Raw genomic sequence first — 23,718 nt, 5'->3', positions numbered from 1 at the left:
ACCTTGAGGCAAAGAATGCCCTGGGTGACCCTTTAACTAACTGTGATATACCATATACCGATTTTAAATCTAATATTAGAGAATATGTTTTTAATATATTGAAAAATGAATGGAGTAAAAAAGATGGTAATAAATTACATGAAATTAAACCTAATTTATGTAAACCTTTCAATAATTTTATGTGCAGAAAAGATCAGTGTGTTATTTCTAGATGTCGTATTGGTCATACTAGAATAACACACGAATATCTTTTAAAAAATGAAGTAGAACCACAATGTATACCTTGTAACTGCAAGTATACTATTAAACATGTTTTAATCAATTGTATTGACTTTGCTGATATTCGTAAGAAGCATTTCAATGTCAATAATATGTATGATTTATTTAATAATGTTTCATTTACAAATATTGTTTCATTTTTAAAAGAAGTTGGAATATATTCTAAAATATAAAAATGTTATTATATTTAAAACGATTTAAAATTTTATCACGTTATCTTAATGTTCATTTTTATTTGTAAATAATCAATTTGCTTTAATCTAGAATTTTAGTTTATTGAAGGACCTTTTGTCTGATTTTAAGAATATGCTTTAAATTGTAAAAAATATTCGAATTAGCTCTCGCCGCGATATAGCCTTGTTGTGCTAATGCGGCGTAAAGCAACAAACAATCAATCAATCGTCAAGCTTGATTATATTGATTTAATAATTGGTACATTGTTTTATCATGACAAGTTACAGATCAAGTTCAATTTATGTTTCGGGCTGATGATTATGTGCAGAATTATGGTCCTTGGACTTAAAAAATTCACCTAAATAATCAGTTTTCCGCTTTTTTTTTTTGTCATGCTTGAATATATTGACTTGATATTTGTTATATAGTTTACACCATGACAAGTAATAGATCAAGTTAGCATTTTGTTCCAGTACAATGAATTTTTAACCGGTATGGGACTATGTATTGCCATGCAATACTCTCAAAATGCTTGTTTATTGTGAATTTCAAGACCTATGATCACATTGAAAAATGAAGACCTGGAATGTTCGGCAAAATATACTGAATCAAACCACGAAGAATTTAAGTTCCCATATAAATTCTAAAGTAGGATGTTAGAACATTTACCCCGTTTCCATGTTGAGCAAGCGGAAATGTGGATATTTCTTTTTGTATAACATTTCATTTTGGGGTCCTTTTCGCGGTCTGCGTTTTAACTTTGTCGATTTTTTAAAAAAAAGTTTAAAGGCAACGATTTATATTGTTACAGCTAAAGTTCAAGTGTTGGGTGTAAAATTCAGTATAAAAACAATATATGTACATTCCCCATTTCTATTCTCAATTTTATTGTCGGAAAATATATAATGTATTTGTACTCGATATGAAACAGGAGATAGGCTTGGCGAGTATCGCTTTTGGTCCTTTGTCTAAAGCACATACAAATAAATTTCATATTTTCTGACAATGTACATATATTGTATATTTATTTTGTGTCTTAGCTTCTTTTTCAGTATTTATTTTGTGTTTTTTTTCAAAATGTTATGATACATTACAGACAACAGCAGGGCATCGATGTTTCTTATTCATCAATCCATTCGTATCATTCCATTTCTGGTTAAAAATGAGCGCACCTTTTGCATCAATAATATAAGCATATAAAGATAAATCTGTCTCTCGTGTGGAGAGTTATTGCATTGACAATAGTACCACATTTATCCAGATTGTAACAATGGTATACGACCGTTATTGAACGGCAATATTTCACTTAGAACTGATTCAATGAATAATAAAAACAGTACACACATTATGGTCCAGAGACAGGAATCTGGACAACACACCACGAGCTGCGTACCATCCTAACCACTTTGTATATCTTCGAATGATCTATGATAACGAAAAAGACGAAAATTAATTAGAGGATCAGAGTGACATTAAAAAAGCAAGATGAAGTAGAACAACCCCCTTTTAAGAAACAGAAAACATTTCAAGTCAAGATCGATGCATGGTTTCAAAAGAAAATAACTCTGATAGAAAATGATGCACAAGAAGAAAAGAACATATTAGTAGACAAGAAGAAAAAAAAAGAACATTGTGCTACTGAAGAAGAAAAGAAAGAACATTTTGATACCGAAGTTGAAGAACCAGAACATGAACTAGAATGCAGTGTTTCGTCGTCGTATAAATACATTGACATGACAAAAGACAGATCGAATAAAACCCTGTCTCTTATCAATATAAAAGCACCTCAGATAAATTGTAAACTAAGAAGCCAACTGAAAGGAAACCTAGATGACGAAAAAAAGTATTCCCTTATAAAGAATCGAATTCCCCCACAACCCTTCCAGTTCCCCAAACGGAAATACAAAGACAAAACTAAAACAACAGGAGAAAGAACAAGGTCCTGCCAACATCAGTGATTCACTCAGTTTGATTTCATTACATATGATATAACTGAAGATGGAATTTATTGCTTACCCTGCATTTTGTTTCTTTGTGAAATTAATAATACCCCAGGAGGCCGTACAAAGACATTGATAGAAAACCCATACACAAATTGGAAAGATGCCGTATGTGACCTTAAACACCATGCGGTGTCCTCTTATCACAAATCGGCAATGGTAAAAATGAATCATTTCTTACAAGCAGCTGAGAATACGCATAAAAGAATAGACAGTATTCTGGATATAAAATTGAGTGAGCGAATCGAAAACAATATAACTATATTGAAGTCTATTATCAGATGTATCGAGTATTGTGGGAGACAAGGTCAAGCTTTACGGTCACATCGGGATGATGCACTAGTAACTCGAATTTAGCTTGAACGGACAAAAACGCATTAACGGCATTTAAAAAAGATTAATCAAAATTGAATAAAGATTGACAAAAATTAAAAATTATTTTTAATGCATTTCAATCCATATCAAATCATTTTAATACCAGTCAAATAGATTCCCTTGCGGTCATTCAAGTTAATTTGAGATGTGGTTAAACTGCGTCAAACTAATTAGCCACGCCCCCGTTAAACGGAATCAAACTGATGTTAAGTCCTTTTAAACTTTAAAGTGTCCGCCTTTTTGTAAGGTAAATCACTCAAGCGGTACAGCATCCGCGTGTATCTATCGTTTAACCGTTCCGAGCGTTATCGATTTTAGTCAGAAAAGTAAAAATGTACCTCTTACAAATATTCACATTAAAATTAAATAATGACAAATACATGTGTAAACTAAGTTTTTTTATAGTTAATGATGCCAGATTTTTAAAATGCAGCGAAAAGTATAGTTAGTTCTTTTTTATATTTGTAAACACGCAGCAGCTCTTGAGATAAAAAAGAAGTGACTGTGATAAAAAGAATTATTTTGCTTGAAATAAAACGAGAAAGCTGGTAGTTATTTAATAGCCAATAAAGGGACCAAAATGAGCATGTTTGATGAATGCCAATGGATATTGTACGCAAACATTAATCTATATAATGGTATCGTCTGATCAAAAATGTAACTTCGTCGAGAATAGCCCCCAAGGGTGACTGGGGAATAGAAGTATGGTCACCATTGGTCTTCCTCCGACCGGCAGTAAAACCCTTGCTAAAGTGGGGCGTCCGTTTGGCTGTGCGGGATGTACAAATTTGCAGCCACGTCCGGTCAGAATGGGGACGTTAAATCCGATGTCTCGTGTAAAGAGAGTGCCACGCTCTTTGCACGTTAAGAACCCTTGCAACAACTCTTTGAGGGGTCCGTAGGTGACCTGTTGTAAGGCTAAATTTCTGTCCCTATCCAATATACCCTCATTTCCCGTGGCAGTCTAAATTTCTCCGACCTTAATCCCGGACGCCCCTTTTACAGAACCTACCTATTGTATTTATTGTTAATTTGTTCTCGTCCTGAATATGCATGAAATATTTGCCACTGGACGTTAAACGACCAACAATCAATCAATCGTCGAGAATATGCAATAATATTTGCCACGGTACGTTAAGCAAATTTAATTGAACCAATTCCGTCCCGGACTTTTAAAAATTCACATTAAAACATATCTTTTATTTTTGGTCTAATTCGCCTGGAAAATTAAAATTTCGTTTAGCTTAAACAGTTTTAAATGCGCCCCGTACTCGTATGCCGGATACCAAATATACATGAACACTGTTTGTCTTGAGTCTGATAGTGCTCTGCTAGTCATTACTAAATTCATACGTGTAAAACTATACAATTTTACTCATCTGCCTTCAACACAAAGTCTTGGCTTACACCGAACAGCAAGCTATACGGTGCCCCAAAATGACCAGTGTAGAACCATTCAAACGGAAAAACTAACGGTCTATATATTCGACTTTTGAAATACATAATCAAACAACAACCACTAAACAGCAGGTTAGGGCAGATGCAAACAAATGCAGCGGAGTTCAAAAGCCCAAATACACAAATAATTCTCGAGACTTAAGTGACATTGTTTTAATAAGATCAGAACCTTATATGTGTTAATTTTAAAGCAAAAGATATAAGTTTGTAAGAAAAATATTGACGTACCAATTCTAATAGCTAAGAAAAATTTCCTTTTGCTAAACGATGATAACATTTTAACATTTTGGAATACCTTATAATTCATAATCTATTTCTGAAACGACTTCTTGCCTTGAACATGTATGAAATGTTTGCCACTGGACGTTAAACAACCATTAATCAATCATTCAAATTGTGCTTTAAAAATGAATTAAGCCGCAAGTGTATCCATCAATGAGTGCTGTTGTTTGTTTGTCCATTTAACATATACTGAATTCCTTTTTGTCCAGAATTATATTCCTTAGAAGAGTTCAAGTATGTAAATAAATTCATAGGGTATCATGTGCTAGTTGAAATTTTTCAGTGAAATCAGTATTGTGTGTCCAACGTTCTTTCATGCATATCAAATGTTGTATCCACTTTTTGCTGTTCGTAGTCTGTTAGTCCTCGGTCTCCAAACTTTAGCACACACTTATGTAATGACCAATCTCGAAAGGGGGAACATTTTTTTTTATTAAAAAAAAAACTAAAACAATTTCTATAGTCTATCATTCAATTAACCGATGTACACCTAAGATTTTCAACTATAGATGTTGAATTAAAAAAAACAATAATAAGTCCCAATGTATTTTTATGGCAAACATATCTAAAGGGTTATTTTCTCATGCAAAATAATTATTTTTTTCATTTTTTCAAGATAATAGTGTTATCAGATATGTTCTTTGACACGTGTCTTACTGGTCACCGATTTTCGGCAAAATCAAAGAAAATCAGCAAGTGCCTAAACATTAGTTTTAAGAATGTTGATGCTGTATTAATATATGGAACATGTCTTCATACCAAAATATAGTACTCACATTTAATTTTCTTGTAAATGAAATTGGGAATGAATATTGGGATAATGGACGTTATACTCAACTCCGAAATATATAAAGGAAACTAAAATTAAAAGTATACAAGACTAACAAAGGCCAGAGGCTCCTGGATTGTGACAGGCGCAAAAATGCGGCGAGGTTAAACATATTCATATTTTTTTTTCGAATTGTCTTTTTTTGTGAAATTATTCAGCAACAAATTAATCTATTTATTTTTAATACAATGAAACAAGATTTTTTTTAACGAAATGAAATATTTTTTCGTCCCTTATATTCAAAGGAAATAAACAATTTGTCAAAAAAAAAAAAAAACGCCCATCCTTCTCTTCACACACACCCCCCCCCCCCCCCCCCCCCCCCTTAAATCCAGAAAAGAAGAAATCATAGATAAACTGCTATTATATTCTTATTAAGATCTACATTTTAACAGATTCGGGGACTAATATTTATCTAAAAGCCCATGCATACACTACTATTTGTGTGTTTTTTGTTTCAAGTTGTTTCAATTATCATTTACATGTATGAGGCTATAAATGGGACCATCATTTATAAGTATATGAATGGGGTTTACAGATTTGAGAATTATGGGGAAACTAAGTTAATAAGAAGCGAGGCAAAAAAAAACTAGAATATAGATAGAGGTGGTGTAACCCGAATAATTCAGTCGTTATATTCCGCTGATCTACGATTACTACATAAATTCACAATTTTATGAATGTTGACATTGATAGAAATAGTTTTTATACGCCCGTCAATTTTTGACTGGACGTATTATGGTATACAAATGTCCGGTGTCCGTCCGTCCGTCTGTCTGTCCGGCGTAAACATGTCGCACCGTAACATCAGAACGACTTATCCAAATTTTATGAAACTTAACATAGTTGTTTCTTATGATAGTCAAACGATCTGTATACTTTTTGGTGAAAATAAGATTAAAACTTTTTGAGTTACGGGACTTAGTAACTAAAACAGGTGTGTGTTTTTTTTCACATGTCGTGCCGTATCTCAAAAACAATTTATGATTATTGCTTAAAACTTTACACACTTCTTAGTTATGTTAATCTTAAGATCTGTTTACTTTTTGGTGATGATTCAAAATTTATTTTAGAGATATTGAGTATTTTGTTAAAAAAGGGGGAGGGTTTTTTCCACATGTCGCGCCGTATCTCAAAACAGTTTATGATTATTGCTTAAAACCTTACACACTTCTTAATTGTATTAATATTAAGATCTGTATACTTTTTGGTGATGATTCAAAATTTTATTTTTGAGTTATTGAGTATTTTGTAAAAAAAAGGGGGAGGGGTTTTTCACATGTCGCGCCGTATCTCAAAAACGATTTATGATTATTGCTTGAAATTTTACACACTTCTTAATTATATTAATCTAAAGATCTGTATACTTTTTGGTTTTGATTCAAAGGTTTATTTTTGAGATATTGATATTTTTTTTTTTAAAGGGGGTTTTCACATGTCGCTCTGTATCTCAAAAACGATTTATGATTATTAATATTGCTTAAAATTTTACACACTTCTTAGTTATATTAATCTAAAGATCTGTATACTTTTTTGATTTGATTCAAAATTTTATTTTAGAGATATTGAGTTTTTTGTAAAAAAAGGGGGTTTTCGCATGTCAGGCCGTATGTCAGAAACTATTTATGATTATTGAATAACAATTCACACACAAGACGACGGGCGTATCATGCGCTAATGGCGCAGCTGTTTATTTGAAAATATTTTATCGAACTTTAATATCGTAATCTGTAAAGTTCAACGAGACTTTTTGTACCTTTTTGCATGGACTGTCTCGGATATAACGATAACGTAAATCACGTGTATTAAACATGGTATAGGCCCAGGAGGATATCATTTCATTATCACTTCTTAATATCCAATCCACAGACACGAGTCACACGACATCCCCGTATCTTCTAATTTTACTAGTATACGAATTACCAACAAATTTGGCAATTACTAGTTGTTGACGCTAGTAAGAAAATGAATAGTTAAGTTCGAATTATTATTATTTCAAATGTCAAAAACACTTTAAGTATTATAACAGATCATCTAAAAATCAAACTAAATAAGAAGTATCACAGCTCAGATCGGCCAATGTCACTCATTAGGACTTATAACTAATTGAAATACTGACACATTGCTTATAGTTTGCCTAACGCTAATTTGAATCGTAAGATATTACTGATTTAAAGACTTGTAGTATCAAAATTGAATTGCATAAATTAAAAAGAAATACATTGTGTATCTAAAGTATTTTCATCAGCTTTCCGGATGACCCTAATAATATTTACCTTTCAAATGATTTTTCTACAGAAGGTTATATATCTTCTCTATGGTCACTAAATTGCCCAGTGTATGTTCACTGGTGTTAATATGTCCTTTGATTGAGTTAAGCTATATCAGTTGATATTTTATAGTGTGTCTTTCTATGTTGTGATGTTACACTATTGTTTCAGAAAAAGGGTGAAGGTTTGGTACCATTAAAACGTTTAAACCCGCTGCATTTGTTTGCACCTGTCCTAAGTCAGGAATCTGATGTTCAGAAGTTGTCGTTTGTTGATGTGGTTCATAAGTGTTTCTCGTTTCTCGTTTTTTTATATAGATTAGACCGTTGGTTTTCCCGTTTGGATGGTTTTACACTAGTAATTTTTTGGGGCCCTTTATAGCTTACTGTTCGGTGTGAGTCAAGGCTCCGTGTTGAAGACCGTACTGTGACCTATAATGGTTTACTTTTATAAATTTTGACTTGGATGGAGATTTGTCTCATTGGCACTCATACCACATCTTCTTATATCTTCTAAAGCTAAAAGCCACCGTCAGATGTATAGTGGAAGGCAAAAAACGCTTAGTTGTTAATTTCTGTGTTATTTGGTCTCTTGACGAGAGATTATACCACATCTCCTTATTTTTTTAGATTTGTTTGTGTTCAATGTGCAAACAATGCGAAAACATATTATATAGTATCTTTAAAATGAAATGGTGTGTAGAAATACCGCAAAGGACTTCTTAGTGCACTAAGGACACAAAAACGATGTTTTAAGATCACAAAGAACATGGATATAAGTATATAACTCATAAATATAAAGTTTGGTATCAATAGATATTGTAATTTTGAAGTAAAATGACTTTTTAATCAGCGCTTGCCACTCGGCACGTGACCAACGGCTTATTGCAAATTCCCAATCATTAAGTTCAATCAACCATATCCAAATAACAATCGTCTTTTGATCGTTACTAATTGATCAATTAATGATAGTTGTTGAATAAACCTAACGATTTAGGATGTTATAATTTCAAGCTGATGAAAGAAAAATTAAAAACTGAATTTTATGTTTACTTTGCCTTTGTTTTATTTTGTTTTGAAGGAAATTGCTTCAGTAAACTTGTTTTTTTTTAAAGAAACCTGTTTTGAGATAGAAATTGAGAAAAAAAAAATGCTTCTGAGATTTCATTTCCACATTTACAACTCTATAGTTTTACATACTATCATTATACCTTGAAAGACATTTGAGAGTAAAACATATTCTTCAAAACCCGATTATAGAAGTGATATAGAAAGACTTCAAGAGGTTAATATTATTTTCAAAAAGAGAATAATCATATTAAGTTGTCTGCTATGAAAGTTACCTTTATTACGGATGTCATTGTTTTTTTATTGTCATTCTCCGCCATATGTGTATTTTGTATAATTATAAAATTCAATTATGTTATTAATATAACACTAATGCATTTTAAAAATAATGTAGACCATATATTCTTGCTCCTAAATAAAACTCTTATAATCTTATCCTTAGTAAATCTAGTATGTGTACCCATTAAAAGTATTTCGGTTGAACAAAATTACCGTTCTATAACTAAAATTTGGCCCAGTGATTTCAGAGGAGAAGATTTTTTTTAAAAGCTAACGACGACGGACGCAAGATGAGCTAAAAATAAGAGTAGAAAATACGATATTACAGAAGTAAAAAATATAACAGACAGAAATACAAAAAGCACCATATAGCTGCATTTATCATGTTTATAAAATATTTCAGGTCTGCAAAAACATCGCTATTAATCAAGCATATAAAAAAACAATTTCTTCTACTTAGAATATTACAGCAGGTCTTGTCAATCACACCAAAAACAGTACTTTTAAAAAGATGTATAAACTTATCATCATCAGATAAAATATTAAAATCACCATTACTTTTTTTAACTTCATAAAATAAACTTTCACGTAAATCTGCATATAAAGGACAGTCTAATATAATATGTTTCTCATCTTCAATTTTGCATGTTTAATCAGTATACAAAGTGGATTCTAAACGGTCAAGGTTTTTCGAATTTCGGGATGTCGGGATTTAACTTTTTTTAAATTCGGGACTTCGGGATTTCATGTTTATAAGCCCGGGAGTTTTGGATCAGGACCCTTCCGACCCCTCCCCCCCCCCCCCCTCTCACAAAAGATATGATCATAAAATTTAAAATAATGTATTTTTACAAAATTTATTTCTATATGCCATGTCCTTTGTGAAAGTTGTATCATTCCATCAGGTCCTTAGTGCACATTTTTCTTCTTAGTGTACGAAGGAGGTCCTTTGCGGTATTTCTATGAATGTGCTGCCTTGGAGCCTTTATATCAGAAGACTGAATTAACGAGAGCTTCTAAACACCACCTAGGCCGCCTTTGTGCACTAAGCTCCTTTAACTGGGCCAAGCCCATGATGGCATAGTGTTATGAATAAAAAATAAACGTACCGTCAAATGTAGTTTTTCCACAAGATATTATATTATCTGATGTTGTTTGTCAAACAAATCAATCAACAAAGAAGCATGGATATTGAGCACTTGTATAACACTTGTACATAAGTTTAATAATGACAGCTATCCATTTTGTTATAAAAAACATATGCGTATTTTTTAATTTGAGGTTTCATATGACTTTAAGATCAATACCTCTTTATCTCTTCTAATTACGAAAACGCGTGCCACATTAAAATAATTACATATTTTTTACATTTTAAATAAGGAATCGTTTTGAAACTAATTTTTTATTAAGTTTTTGAAAAAAGTCATATTAATGGAAATTAGTTAAAAAGTCAAAGTTCAAAGTCATAAAGAAGTGTTCCGTGTAGAAATGTTTTCGAAAGTCTAGTTTGTTCATAATTTCTCTATGTAAAACGGTTTTGTAAACTTCTTTAAATAAATTCGGATCTTCCCTCATCTGATCACCAGCATGGCTGAAGAAATTGTTCCCAGATGTATTGTGAGGTGACACGTCCAGGTATTCAAGCGATTTCCTGTCGGACTTTAAAACTCTTATTACACAATTACATAAAGCAAGTTGGTGCATCACTTGACCTCTGAGGGTATTGATCAGTGTACACGGCCGATAACTTGTAACTTTCCATTTTGAAAATATAAGGTGTAATATACATCTTTGTCTTGCGTGTCCGATAGTGATATACTATAGTCATTACATATACGCTTGTTTATAAATAACGTTTCTGGTGTTAAGAATGATATTTATGAAAATCTTAATAATTCCCCAAAAAAGATCTGATAAAATAAAAATCTATTTACATATTTTCCAAGGGTATATACTCGTTGTCAATAGATATGGACATTTGAAACATACACATTATAAATGATTTCACAAAATGTACGCACTTGTCGATCATTGGTTTATACGCCTTGAAAGAATGTTATGGAACTATAATAATAATAGATAGTCTCAATTTAGAATATATACATGTATATACATATTGAATATACGAGAGAAACATTCAAAACCAATCTGATTTAAAAACAGGTCGAAGTATTACTCGCTTTAATTTGGTTCGTCGAAGTTATGGACAAAGTAACATTACAGATTTATCTTTCGGTTAGATTATTTCGAACAGTTTAAGAAATTCGTCATCATCACAATTGTTGGGTATAATCAGAGACATATGTCTAATGTATAATAATGTAAACATGGTTCTAATAGTACCTTATGTCAATTTTCCTGTTCCGACATGCATGTTATATATATGCCACTGGACGTACATTAATGATCCCCAAACAGAATTTCTGAATAATATGATTTATGATAGTTTGTATGAGTGTAACCGTTGTAACCAATGTAAACATTATGTCAATGGGGGTTACAAAGCAAGGTAACTCAATTATGGTGCACATTTTGTGCCTTATATACCTTTTCTGCTCTCTGGTCGGATTGTTGTCGGACACATTTTCTATTTCCATTCTTCATTTTATTCAATTGGTTGCATTCATTTTTGTTTTATCTCTCTCTGATGTTTTCGCAGAATTAATCTAAATATTTTAAAGAAGACATTTAACTCTTTCTTCTAAAACTTTTAGCATTAAAACCTAATTGCATGAAATTGAATTAGTATGTTATTATCAGTTTTATCACTTTTTCGGATGAACTTTATGATACTGACCCAGGAAATGATTTTTGACAGAATTTTATATATTGTAGAATTCGTTCTTTTTATCGACACATTAATTGATTATTTGCTTCCGTAAAATGATATTTTTCGCGACGTCAAACTGTGAAATATCGGGAAAAAGTGCATCTTTTCGAGATTTAACCATTAGCTTAAAAACGAGAACATGGACCCTCTCTTTTTAAAAATGGCGTTTGGCATGATACTGTATGAAGACAGAGACATATAATACAATTCGGCGTTTTACGTTTCCGCATTTTGGCACTACGTATTCTTACGTTTCCGCATTTTTATAGTACTCTTTTCCTCATTGTTTTTACATTGATTTTATTAAAGGTTATTTACGTTTCCGCATTTAAATTTTTAATGTATCACAGTTTAAAGCGGTAAACTTGTAGCCAACTGACTTTATAAAGTCTAACCTCGTATTCTATTCTCTACCATACTTGACAAACTGTTCGGATACGAATTCAGCACGTTCGCGATCATTTTTACGAACTGATGCTATTGCTGATAAAGACCGAATTTTGATGTAAGTTGTTGTTTGGATCTTCTGCAAAACGTCCATAAAAATAAATATAATTGTGTGACATGGATAGAACTGGGAGAAACGATTCCGGCCCAGTTGTGGTTCTTTTGGTATCTGTGTCGGGAGGAGATGACCATATTTGATAATAAAGTCTTATACCGATATATCATTATTACCATTTTTTACAGGTGAAATACAGGTAAAAATGCTGAAAAGTGGTATCTATTTATTTCGGAAAAGTAATGCACGAAAATGTGGAAACGTGAACTGGATTTTTGCTAAAAATGCGGAAACGTTATACACCCATACAATTACTATATGTCTCTGATGAAGATTATTCGTTCCAACTTTTATGAAGAAATAACCGACTTTTTTCAACTAGATAAATAAACAACAAAAATGCCGTTTTTTTTCTCTTCTAAAATCAATTTCTTTCTTTAACAAAAAGGATTTTTGATAAGGATTGTTACACAAATGTAGAGCCCAATTTTGTAACGAAGATCCCCCCAAGGGTGACTGGGGAATAGAAATATGGTCACCATTGGTCTTCCTCCGACCGGCGGTAAAACCCTCGCTAAAGTGGGGCGTCCGTTTGGCTGTGCGGGATGTACAAATTCGCAGTCACGTCCGGTCAGAATGGGGACGTTAAATCCGATGCCTCGTGTAAAGAGAGTGCCACGCTCTTTGCACGTTAAGAACCCTTGCAACAACTCTTTGAGGGGTCCGTAGGTGACCTGTTGCAAGGCTAAATTTCTGTCCCTATCCAATATACCTTCATTTCCTGTGGCAGTCTAAATTTCTCCGACCTTAATCCCGGAAGCCCCTGTTACAGAACCTACCTATTGTATTTATTGTTAATTTGTTCTCGTCCTGAATATGCATGAAATATTTGCCACTGGACGTTAAGCAACCAACAATCAATCAATCAATGTAACGAAGATATTCCTTATCTCTTTACCGAAATCCGCATATGTTTATCTTTTGAAACAAAACTTAAGGAGACAGAAATGTTCAAGAAACCGAAATTTTTAGTAAATGTCGAAAACTTCAAACCCGTTTATCTTTAAAATTCAACACATGAAGATATAGATATAGTTTTTATTACATATTCAAGTTGATTTTGTAAAAATTAGCTTGTATGTGAACTTTCATTAAAAAAACACTGTGTTGTTGGTCGTTTGCCCATAATTGCCCTAAAGCTAAATGTCATCGTCAGATTGTGAGGGTCTGAATCGGGATTCATTATTTCTGTATTCTATCATTTTAGGCAATTTTTTCTATTCGTTATACCTTTTGCCGATCATTCTTTATTCCATGTATTCTAGAACCTCATCATTTTCTTTTCTATGTATTTGTCTGGTTACTTTCTGTTTTCTTTATTCTTTTGTCAATAATTTTCATCCACAACGTCATGTATAATGGAAGACAATAAACATTTTAGTATACATACCACCCGTTGTCAATTCTCCCCTGATATACAAACCACATGTAGTTATTTCTCACTTAGACACAGGACTTATATAATATATACAACTCGTCTAAACATCAACCCAACAATGTTAGATCTGTAAATTTGCTTTCGCAAATTTTTTGTTCTTCCCTCGCCGGGATTCGAACCCATGCTACTGAGATATCGTGATATATATTTTACGTAATAGTAACGAATGGAATTTTATCGCACTGGCTTGTTAAATGTATTTTGATCTGACATCAAGAATACATTTATTTATCATAATTTTTGACTTTATCTAAAATTAAGAATGGAAATGGGGAATATGTAAAAGAGACAACAACATGAAAACAGAAGGCCACCAATTATATTTGATCATGTTTTAGTTTCGAAAAAGGCATCAACCATCGTATTTTCAAAAAATCTCTACAAGGATGATCAAAGTTTTAACGACCTTGAATGGCTATACAGACTGAGCCCTCGCACGGTCGGTCTCTAAAATTTGCCGAATTTAAGAAACTTTATCAAGAGATAGGCGTTACCTAGCTTTAGGCCCCGGGTTTAAAAAAATATCCATTTAGGAACCAAATTGTGGCTTCTTTATATTTAATTTTGTCGAAGAGAACAATTACACAAAGTGCAACATGCGAGAAGATGTTTCATTTTCGCTTACATTTTTTTTTATTGAAGTGACTAATCTTTTGAGGTTACGTCACGGAAATATATTTCAAATGAAAAGGTGCAATTGGATGCATCCCTAAAAAAAATTAAAAAAAAAAAATATATAGAGATAAAATTACGGCTATTCGTCAATCAGACAGCAATCCTACATAAAAACAAGTAGGTTATCTGACATATAGAATAAAAGGTTAACTTTAAGCATAACCCGCGCTGATATCAACTTTCTAAGTTCTGAGTAAAATTCAACATACATGTAGGACTGAAACGTAAAATATGGTTTTTTTTTTACGTACGATACACGGAGAGTGCCATTCCCTAAATACATACGGGTCCACAAACTATTATAATGTAAGGGTAAATGAGGATCTCATTAGAGGAACAAAGTAAAGATGCATGCTGAAGGAAGAATAATTTCCACACGAAGAACATCAAAAAGGACGATCTCTCAATTGGTATGCAACTGTAACTAATACATCCATAGACATTAACAGTAGTTAATGCTTTATATACTGACATTGAAACAAATACACTGCTCATATGAAATTTGGCATTACTTTCCCGGGAAAAAGAATACGTTTCCACAATTAAAGTCTACGCTTCCGGAAATAAATACCTTACTTTTCCGAGAAAATAGTACAATTCCGGTATGTTCAGGCAAAAGTAGTAATATCTTTTAAAGTCAAATCCTAAGGAAAGGATGCACACAAGAGCTAATTGTACACATTCTGGTATGTTGTGTGGTTGAGTTGCTGTCTCTTTTACGTCTTTATCACATCTTCTCTTCGTATATGTACGCGACTTTGATATCGTCATGAAAGACACAATACTTCACTACATTTCCATTTTCGTATTTTGACATGATTAATATACAAATAAGAAGATGTGGTATAATTGACAAATTCGAGTATTTATACTACATAACATAGGTGATGTCATGATCACAAAACTTCCAATAATTTTGACATTGATCATTAGTTATATTTTACTATTTTGTAAATTTGAGTTATTGACAAACAATCGCAGGTCTTTATTTGTAGCACGTTCCTTCGTTCACGTTTCCGCAAAAAGAAAAAGAGTTTTCTTCTCGCACTTTAACAGCCCTTTCCCGAAATTATTTTCAAGATAATTTCATATAACACATTATGAAATCCCGACCAATGAAATTTATTTGAACATTAAACGTGGCCTACGAGAGCACCTAGATTAAACTTGGGAAGTTAGAATAGCCAATTATTTTTTTTATCTAGTAATTACCGCTATAATATGCATTACCGCTTAAATATGCCTTACACAATTATATGACAGAATCATTTTATCCGACGTGCTTTAAAATGTTTAAAGACCAAACAGCCTATTGTTGATGCGCATCAACTAACGCAACTTGGTAGTGACATAAAAGCTCTATGACGTTGTTTCTAGCCATGAAAAAACGTCAAATTATAACGTCCTATTTCACGTTTTTCACGGATATCAACATGGTGTACGCTTAAAACTACGTCTTCCAAGAAAAGTGGAATTAAGCGTCGCACTGATACCTAGTGGAAATTAAAAACAAATGGACACAAAAGATACTACACTATCTGTAACCTCCGTTCTAATAAAAATAATAATAAAAATATAAATTTTGAACTCGACTTTTTGCATTTGCGCCGATCTGCATTTCACATTTTTCTTTCATCACTTGCGCCGATTTTGTCTTTCATTTGCGCCGATTGTGTACAGGTAGATTATAGGTGAAAGTTTATTTATCATATAAACCTCTTCCGTCAGCCAGTTGTACATATGTTATGAATTGTCATTTATAACATGTATATAACTGTTGTCCCCTGCTCACAAAGGGGAGAATTTCGAGCAGGATAAGTCAATGTAAGAGATATTTGTGCACTCTGTTTACATCCACTAAAATCACGGAGTAAAATTCTATTTACAGCATTTCAAAGCACCACAATAAAATCCATAAAAATGTAATACTAGTACAATGAATTATTATCTTGTCGAGAATTTATATGCCACACATCTGATATATTCCTTTCTTGTCATTTTATCTTTTCTATACTTGTTGAACTTGCCAATAACGAAGTCCATCTTTTCTTTCTTGTGTCAAAACGAAGTTCTCGAACAATATGACAAAAATGTTCTTCAACATAAGGGAACACTATTTATATCCATATATTACCATGCAATGTACATTCTAGGTTTACTACATGTACATGTATTTACTCGTATAGCAAATAAAGTATCGGGGCTAGTGATAAAAAAAATAAAATAGGCGCTAATGAAAGAATCAAATCGGCGCAAATTAAAGATCGAAATATTTTTTAAATCGGCGCCCGTGTAACTTTACACTGGTAAATTTATATGACTTACGCTTAGAATTTTAACTTAATATGTGATTTTCAAAAATGAGTTTTCAGAAGGTTAGGCCGATAAACAATACTTTCTAGAAGTTTCGATATACTGGCAACGTATGCATGTTGAGATTAACTTATTTCTTTAAGATTCTCGTAAAATAATGGTGATCTTGCAATGAAGTTAAAGGAGTAGGTCCGGTAAGGGCCGATTTTGGCCTCAAACTTAAGGTTTATCTGATGAAAGAATTTGGACACTTTTTAAACACTTAAGTGTCTACTTCAGTCGATTCAATTAGTTTTTGTGAAGATTTGAACAGATGTAGTCATTTAAAACGCTCCAATTCAAGGTCAAATATGAAAAATCTATCAAATATGCCATAATATGTCACTTTTCATATGGTTTTTGTCAAAAATGAAAGTGGCCGCATCCGTGTTCATTCTCAACTTTTATATATGTTATGTATTATCATCAAATACAACTTACATTTAAATATGAAGAATGAACACAAATGCGGCCACTTCCATTTAAGACGGAAACCGGCTAAAATTTCACTCAAATGCTAAAATTGTGAAGATTTCAGTAATTTAGCATGACTTAATGATGATAGTACTCGATACATGTGCATTGAATTGTCAAAAACAGCCCATATTTATGTAACAGAAGTATTCTACTTTCCAATAAATAGATAAAAGTTTACATTCGAACAATTTTGTAAAACTGCAATATTTTCGGGCCAAAAAGGGGTCTTACTGGACCTACTCCTTTATCTTTACTGCTTAATTGACAAAATCTTATAGTAAAAAAAAATATATAGTAGAAAGATTGAAAACAAATTTCGATTTTCAATGCCGTCAATCTATACATACAACCTTGTCTTTGTTTTAATTTCCAAAATGAGCTATTTAGATTCATAATATTTCATCCTGTTTTGAGAAATACTTTATAGTTTTCAACGGAAAATTATTTCTTAGATTCTAAATCAATTTTTGAAATAAAAATTTATTTGTATTTTATATTTACTGTCTCGTTTATTCAAAACACGTGAGGTAGTAATAACGGGGATCGTATTTTATGATAGGTTAAATGGATGTAAAACGTTTTAGAATCAAAAACTTTAATTCATATATTATACCTATAATTTTAATTTTCTTATATTTTAAATATTCAGAAATAATGAATCCACAAACTAGATGGAATAATTTGTATACGCTCGTCTTAGTCGGGACACATAATGGTATAAAGAAGTCCGTCCTTGCTAATGTCTGTCCGGCTGTCAACAGTAGCGAAAGAGTGCGCTAGGGCGAAGTTCTGAGATTGACGCAACAAAAAAACCCACACATCTAGTCTAATATAGTCAAATAGTCTGTACGTTAGCCAGTGTCATCTTTCATTTCTCTTTTTATTCTCAATCATTTTGCTAATGAGAGAGAGAGGACAACAACAGACTTTCCTTTCTAAAGCGTCGTAAAAGGTTATTTCGAACATTTTTTCATTCCGGCGGATGGTGTTTCTGAAGGTTAATTTTGTGCGGCAACAACATCATGAGATCTGATACTGATACATACATGTGATCTCTTGTATTACCGGATAATAAAGTAGGTGAATATAGTTGTTATTCTTGATTCTTGAAAATTTAACGTGGGTTTCAAACGTCCAATTTGCAATTTTTTTCAAACAGTGCGCCAGCAAGGAAAACTTGTACTATGACGTCAGATTCAATGTTCTGAAGAAAGACAACTCTTTTCTTCAAAACGAACGAGAAAAAAACATGAAAATTAATCATAACTTTTTTGAAAGGTCGGTGACATATACATTTTTTTGCTTTATTTTGAAGAGTACACATGGCACTTTCTTTCTTGAAATTTTTATGAAAAAATCACAGGTAGATATTTTTTAATACTTAAAACGTTTTTCATTCTTGCGTTTTATTTTTGGCGGGAATGAAATTAATCATATTTTTTAAGATCAAAACAATAAGAGTCTTAAACTCTTGAACCTGTATTTGATAGATACAAATCAACTGTTTAACATGAAACAAGAATTATGCTTGTAGGTTTGATATAATGGGATTTTTTTAGAGTTTAAATAACAAGCAAATATCATGTTAATATTCGGGAAAACACGAAACTGAGGTTGCTATAGTGACAAACTAAGTCGGTGACCCCTATTTTTTTTATCATATTTTGTTCCTCAAATCATGAAATACCTTCACACAAAATTTTAAGGAAAACTCACTGGTAGATCTAAATAGGCTGTTTGGTCTTTAAGTTACCTTTTGGTCTTAAAAACGTTTTTGAATGCCGCAAATATAAAAATAAGTTTTTTTTTTTAAATATTCCTTTTGGGCCAGGGCCGACCGTGCGAGGGCTTAATAGTCAGTCCAGTTCGTCAAATGTTCATTTCTTGCAAGAATTATTTTACATGCGGACATAACGATAATCCCTTTGAAAACCCACTTCAAATTTCATTTGTCGTTTGCTGCTTTAACACATTTTTAACCAGTGACCGGTATTACAATTTTACACAGGTTTAAAAGTTCATTGAGCTGTTACTTTAATTACATGTTTTAGCAAGACGAAACTGTTTACTAAATGATTTCAACAAATGTCAAGCTCATCTAGATCAATCTTATTATTTAACAAAAAAATGTTTTTAATTACAAGCTATTTTAAATGTCGGTATAAATGTAAATGTTTTTTTCTTACCGAAAATATAATATGCATCTATTAAAACTTATTGTCTATTGATTAAAAAAACATCTTTCACTTCTAGGTTTGTAATGAGCACAATTACGACCTTCTTATTATCTTTCCGGTTTTTCATTTTTCGCAGATATATTTAAAAGACCATACCTTACTTACATGCCACGAGTTTTCATATTAGTAAGCAATATTGAAAACGAATAATTTGATATAAAGAGCTATTTTATTTTTAACAGATTAACACTTTGTACTTTTTAAATCGTGCATCAATATTTATAAATTTAGTTATATATCTATTGTTCATTCGTTTATCTTAATTGTGAAGCATGTTTATATATTCAGATTCAATTTTTTTTATTAAAGTCTCACCACTTGTATAACATTATACATTCCAATATACATATAAAACATTACGTATAACATAAATATTGGAAAACATATATAAAACTAACCACCAGTAAAATATCTTAAATCGATAACGCTCGGAGCGGATTAATGATAGATACCCGAGGATGCTGTTCTGCTTGAGTGATTTACCTTACAAAAAGGCGGACACTTTAAAGTTTAAAAGGACTTAACATCAGTTTGATTCCGTATAACGGGGGCGTGGCTAATTAGTTTGACGCAGTTTAACCACATCTCAAATTAACTTGAATGACCGCAAGGGAAACTATTTGACTGGTATTAAAATGATTTGATATGGATTGAAATGCATTAAAAATAATTTTTAATTTTTGTCAATCTTTATTCAATTTTCATTAATCTTTTTTAAATGCCGTTAATGCGTTTTTGTCCGTTGAAGCTAAATTCAAGTTACTAGTGATGGTACTTGCGTCGACATATTAGATAAAAACAATAATTCCAATGCTGGAAATTTAAAGGAATTATTCAGGTTATGTGCCGACTCAGGCGATACTGCTTTAAAAGAACATTAAGTAACATGCTAAAAAAATGCGTCTTACACGTCAAAAACAGCACATAATGAGTTACTAAAGATTGCATAAAGACGTACATACAAAACGAAATAATATCCAGGGTCAAGATTCAGCCGCATGGGCCTCTGTTTGGTATACAGGCGGACGAAGTAACTGTCAGTAGTGACATAGAACAGTTGGAGTTAGTCCTAAGGTATTTAGAAAGTGACAACCCAGTTGAGAAAGTTATAGAATATATTGAATGCAAAAGTACAACAGGTGAATCCATTGCTGAACATATTCTTGCAAAAATTCAAGACCTTGGGTTAAGCATGGAAAATTGCAGATCCCAGTCGTATGATGGAGCTGGGAATATGAGTGGCAAGTATAACGGGTGTGTGGCACGGATAAAAAGACTTTACCCGAGAGCAGAGTATTATTATTGTATGAACCACGATCTTAATCTTGCAGTGTCAAAATCTTGTAAAGTACCTGAAATGCAGATTATGACAGCGAGTACCAAACAACTTGGAATCTTCTTTAAATATTCACCAAAGCGCCAAAATACACTGGAAACATCATTGACAGCAGTGAACAATCAACGGCAACAAGACGGTTGTACGCTGATTAAATGTTACAAATTAAAAACTTTATGCGAAACCAGATGGGTGGAGCGACATACTACGTCTAACTGCTATCACTTCAAGAAACATGAACTGTAATTGGGATACCAAGTCCGTTACGAAAGCAAGTGGATTGCTAATGCATATAACGAACTCCAAGTGGATTGTTGCTATTAATGTGTACTTTCGGCCTTCCAAAAAGTTTGTGTGGTCACAAATGAATTGAAAAGTATTCGCGAGTCTTGTGACGAAGCATTTCGCGACTTTTTTGAATTTGCTCGCAAAATGGCAAATCTAGTTGGCACTGAAATATTAATCCCAAGAGTTTGTGGACGACAAACAAAAAGAAACAATGTTTCAGCTGACACGCCTCAGCAATACTGGATGAGGACACTGTTCATCCCTTACGTAGATCACCTTATTATGGAATTTGGATGCCGTTTTAATCATGCCAGCAGAACAAGTACTCTAGCTCTTTGTTTGCTTCCTGCTCACCTAACACTGTTGAGTAGTGAAAAAGTTGATGAAATCAAACAGTTTTTAATCGATGACATTCCGTCATGTTCATCATTCAAAAGTGAAGTAAGCTTATGGAAGCGAGATTGGGATGAATCAGATGACAAACCAGATACCATAGAAAAAACATTACGCATAATAAACACCAAATTTTATCCTAACATTGCAATGATTCTACGTGTACTCCTTCTTTTACCAGTATCTGCAGCAACAGTAGAACGAGGAAATTCTTCCCTAAAACTTGTGAAAAAGATCAACAATGGGAGAGGACAGAATGAATGGTTTATTACTTTTAAACATTCATCGCGATATTAAGTTAGACTATAATGCCTTTCTTGACTCGTATGCCAGAGCAAATAAGCGACGAATGAAACTCCTGAATCCGCTAAGTCATTGAGTGTAGACCTGTATAACAGAGGAACATACTTACCGTATGAATGCACCATACTTACCACCGTGATGACAACTAGACGTCTTTTTTTAAACAGTATTGTTAGTTCATAAATTTGTACTTGTAACAATCAGTTACAATAATATCGAACTTTTCTGTATCAATCACCAGACTAGTCATGATTCTTGTTGCCCGGTTTATATTAATAAAAATAATTGAAAACTTTGAGAAATGTACAGTGGACTAAATTATACTTAGCATGATAAGAAAACGAATGTCTTAAGTAATTATCTTTATTATTATGTTGTTCATTGAAATAAATGATATTCTTCATAGAAACCTTTACAGGAACGGATATTTGGTTTTAAATTATATTGTTTACCTGCTGTTTTGCTTTTGATCAGATCTTTAAGTTTTACAGAATCCTTATTTACTTCTTAGCAAAGGCCAGTCCACTCTTCAAGACAGCGCTGCTACTGTTGTTCTTCGTCTTGAAATTGGGTCTTTAATGTCAACGACGAACAGAGATACTTTAACTTAAAATATCTCTATTACCAGTATACAGACCAGTCGACAAATATTTGACAAATTCAATGTACTTGAATTTTACATTTTGCAAAAAGTGGGCCCCCACTTTTTCAAAATCCTGTATCCGCCACTGGTACCTATTCCAAAACCAAGTAAAGATCACACGGATCCTATTAATTATCGACCAATTGCTCTTACCAGTTGTGTCTGTTAAACACTAGAACGGATGGTCAATGATCGCCTTGTTTGGTTCCTGGAATCAAATGGGCTATTAGCCAATATCCAGTGTGGATTCCGACAGGGTCGCAGTACTCTTGATCATCTTGTTCGATTCGAATCATTTGTCCGTAATGGTTTTGCGAAAAATGAACATGTAATGTCGGTCTTTTTCGATCTTGAAAAGGCCCTAGACACGTCATGGAAGTATGGTATTTTAAAAGATCTTTTTGATATGGGGTTGAAAGGCAATATGCCAAATATTATTTCGAATTTTCTGTCTAACAGACAATTTAATATTGGAGTAAATTCAACGTTGTCTGATCTGTATGATCAAGAGATGGGTGTCCCTCAGGGGAGTATTTTATCTGTTACATAACTTAGTCTTAAAATTAACAGCCTTGTTGAAGTTTTGAAAAGTAATATTGAAGGTTCATTGTATAATGATGATTTTTTAATATGTTACAGAGGCAAAAATATGAATAACATCGAACGACAATTACAATTATGTCTTTGAAGAATTGAAAAATGGGCCTCGGAAAATGGGTTTAAATTTTCCACTTCAAAAACGGTTGGGATGCATTTTTGTTACAAAAGGAAATTGCATCTTGATCCAGAACTCACCTTGTACGGAAACCCAATTAAAATGGTTGATGAAACCAAATTTCTTGGGTTAGTTTTCGATAAAAAGTTAACCTTTCTACCCCATATCAAAATGTTAAAATCGAAATGTTTAAAAGCATTAGATATTTTAAAAGTTGTCGGCAGCACCGACTGGGGTGCTGATCGCAACATTTTACTTAATTGATATAGATCTATAGTTAGATCTAAACTTGATTATGGTTCTATAGTGTATGGCTCTGCAAGGAAGTCCTACATACAGATTCTCGATGATGTGCATCATCAGGGTTTGCGTCTCTGTGTTGGCGCATTTAAAACCTCACCAGTTGAGGGTCTGTATGTAGAGGCTGATGAGCACTCACTCTCTAACAGACGTTTG

Source organism: Mytilus californianus, unplaced genomic scaffold, assembly GCF_021869535.1.
Source record: "Mytilus californianus isolate M0D057914Y unplaced genomic scaffold, xbMytCali1.0.p SCAF_12, whole genome shotgun sequence".
Classification (NCBI taxonomy): domain Eukaryota; kingdom Metazoa; phylum Mollusca; class Bivalvia; order Mytilida; family Mytilidae; genus Mytilus; species Mytilus californianus.
The sequence above is the reverse complement of the archived record's forward strand: the minus strand, read 5'-3'. Positions refer to the sequence as shown.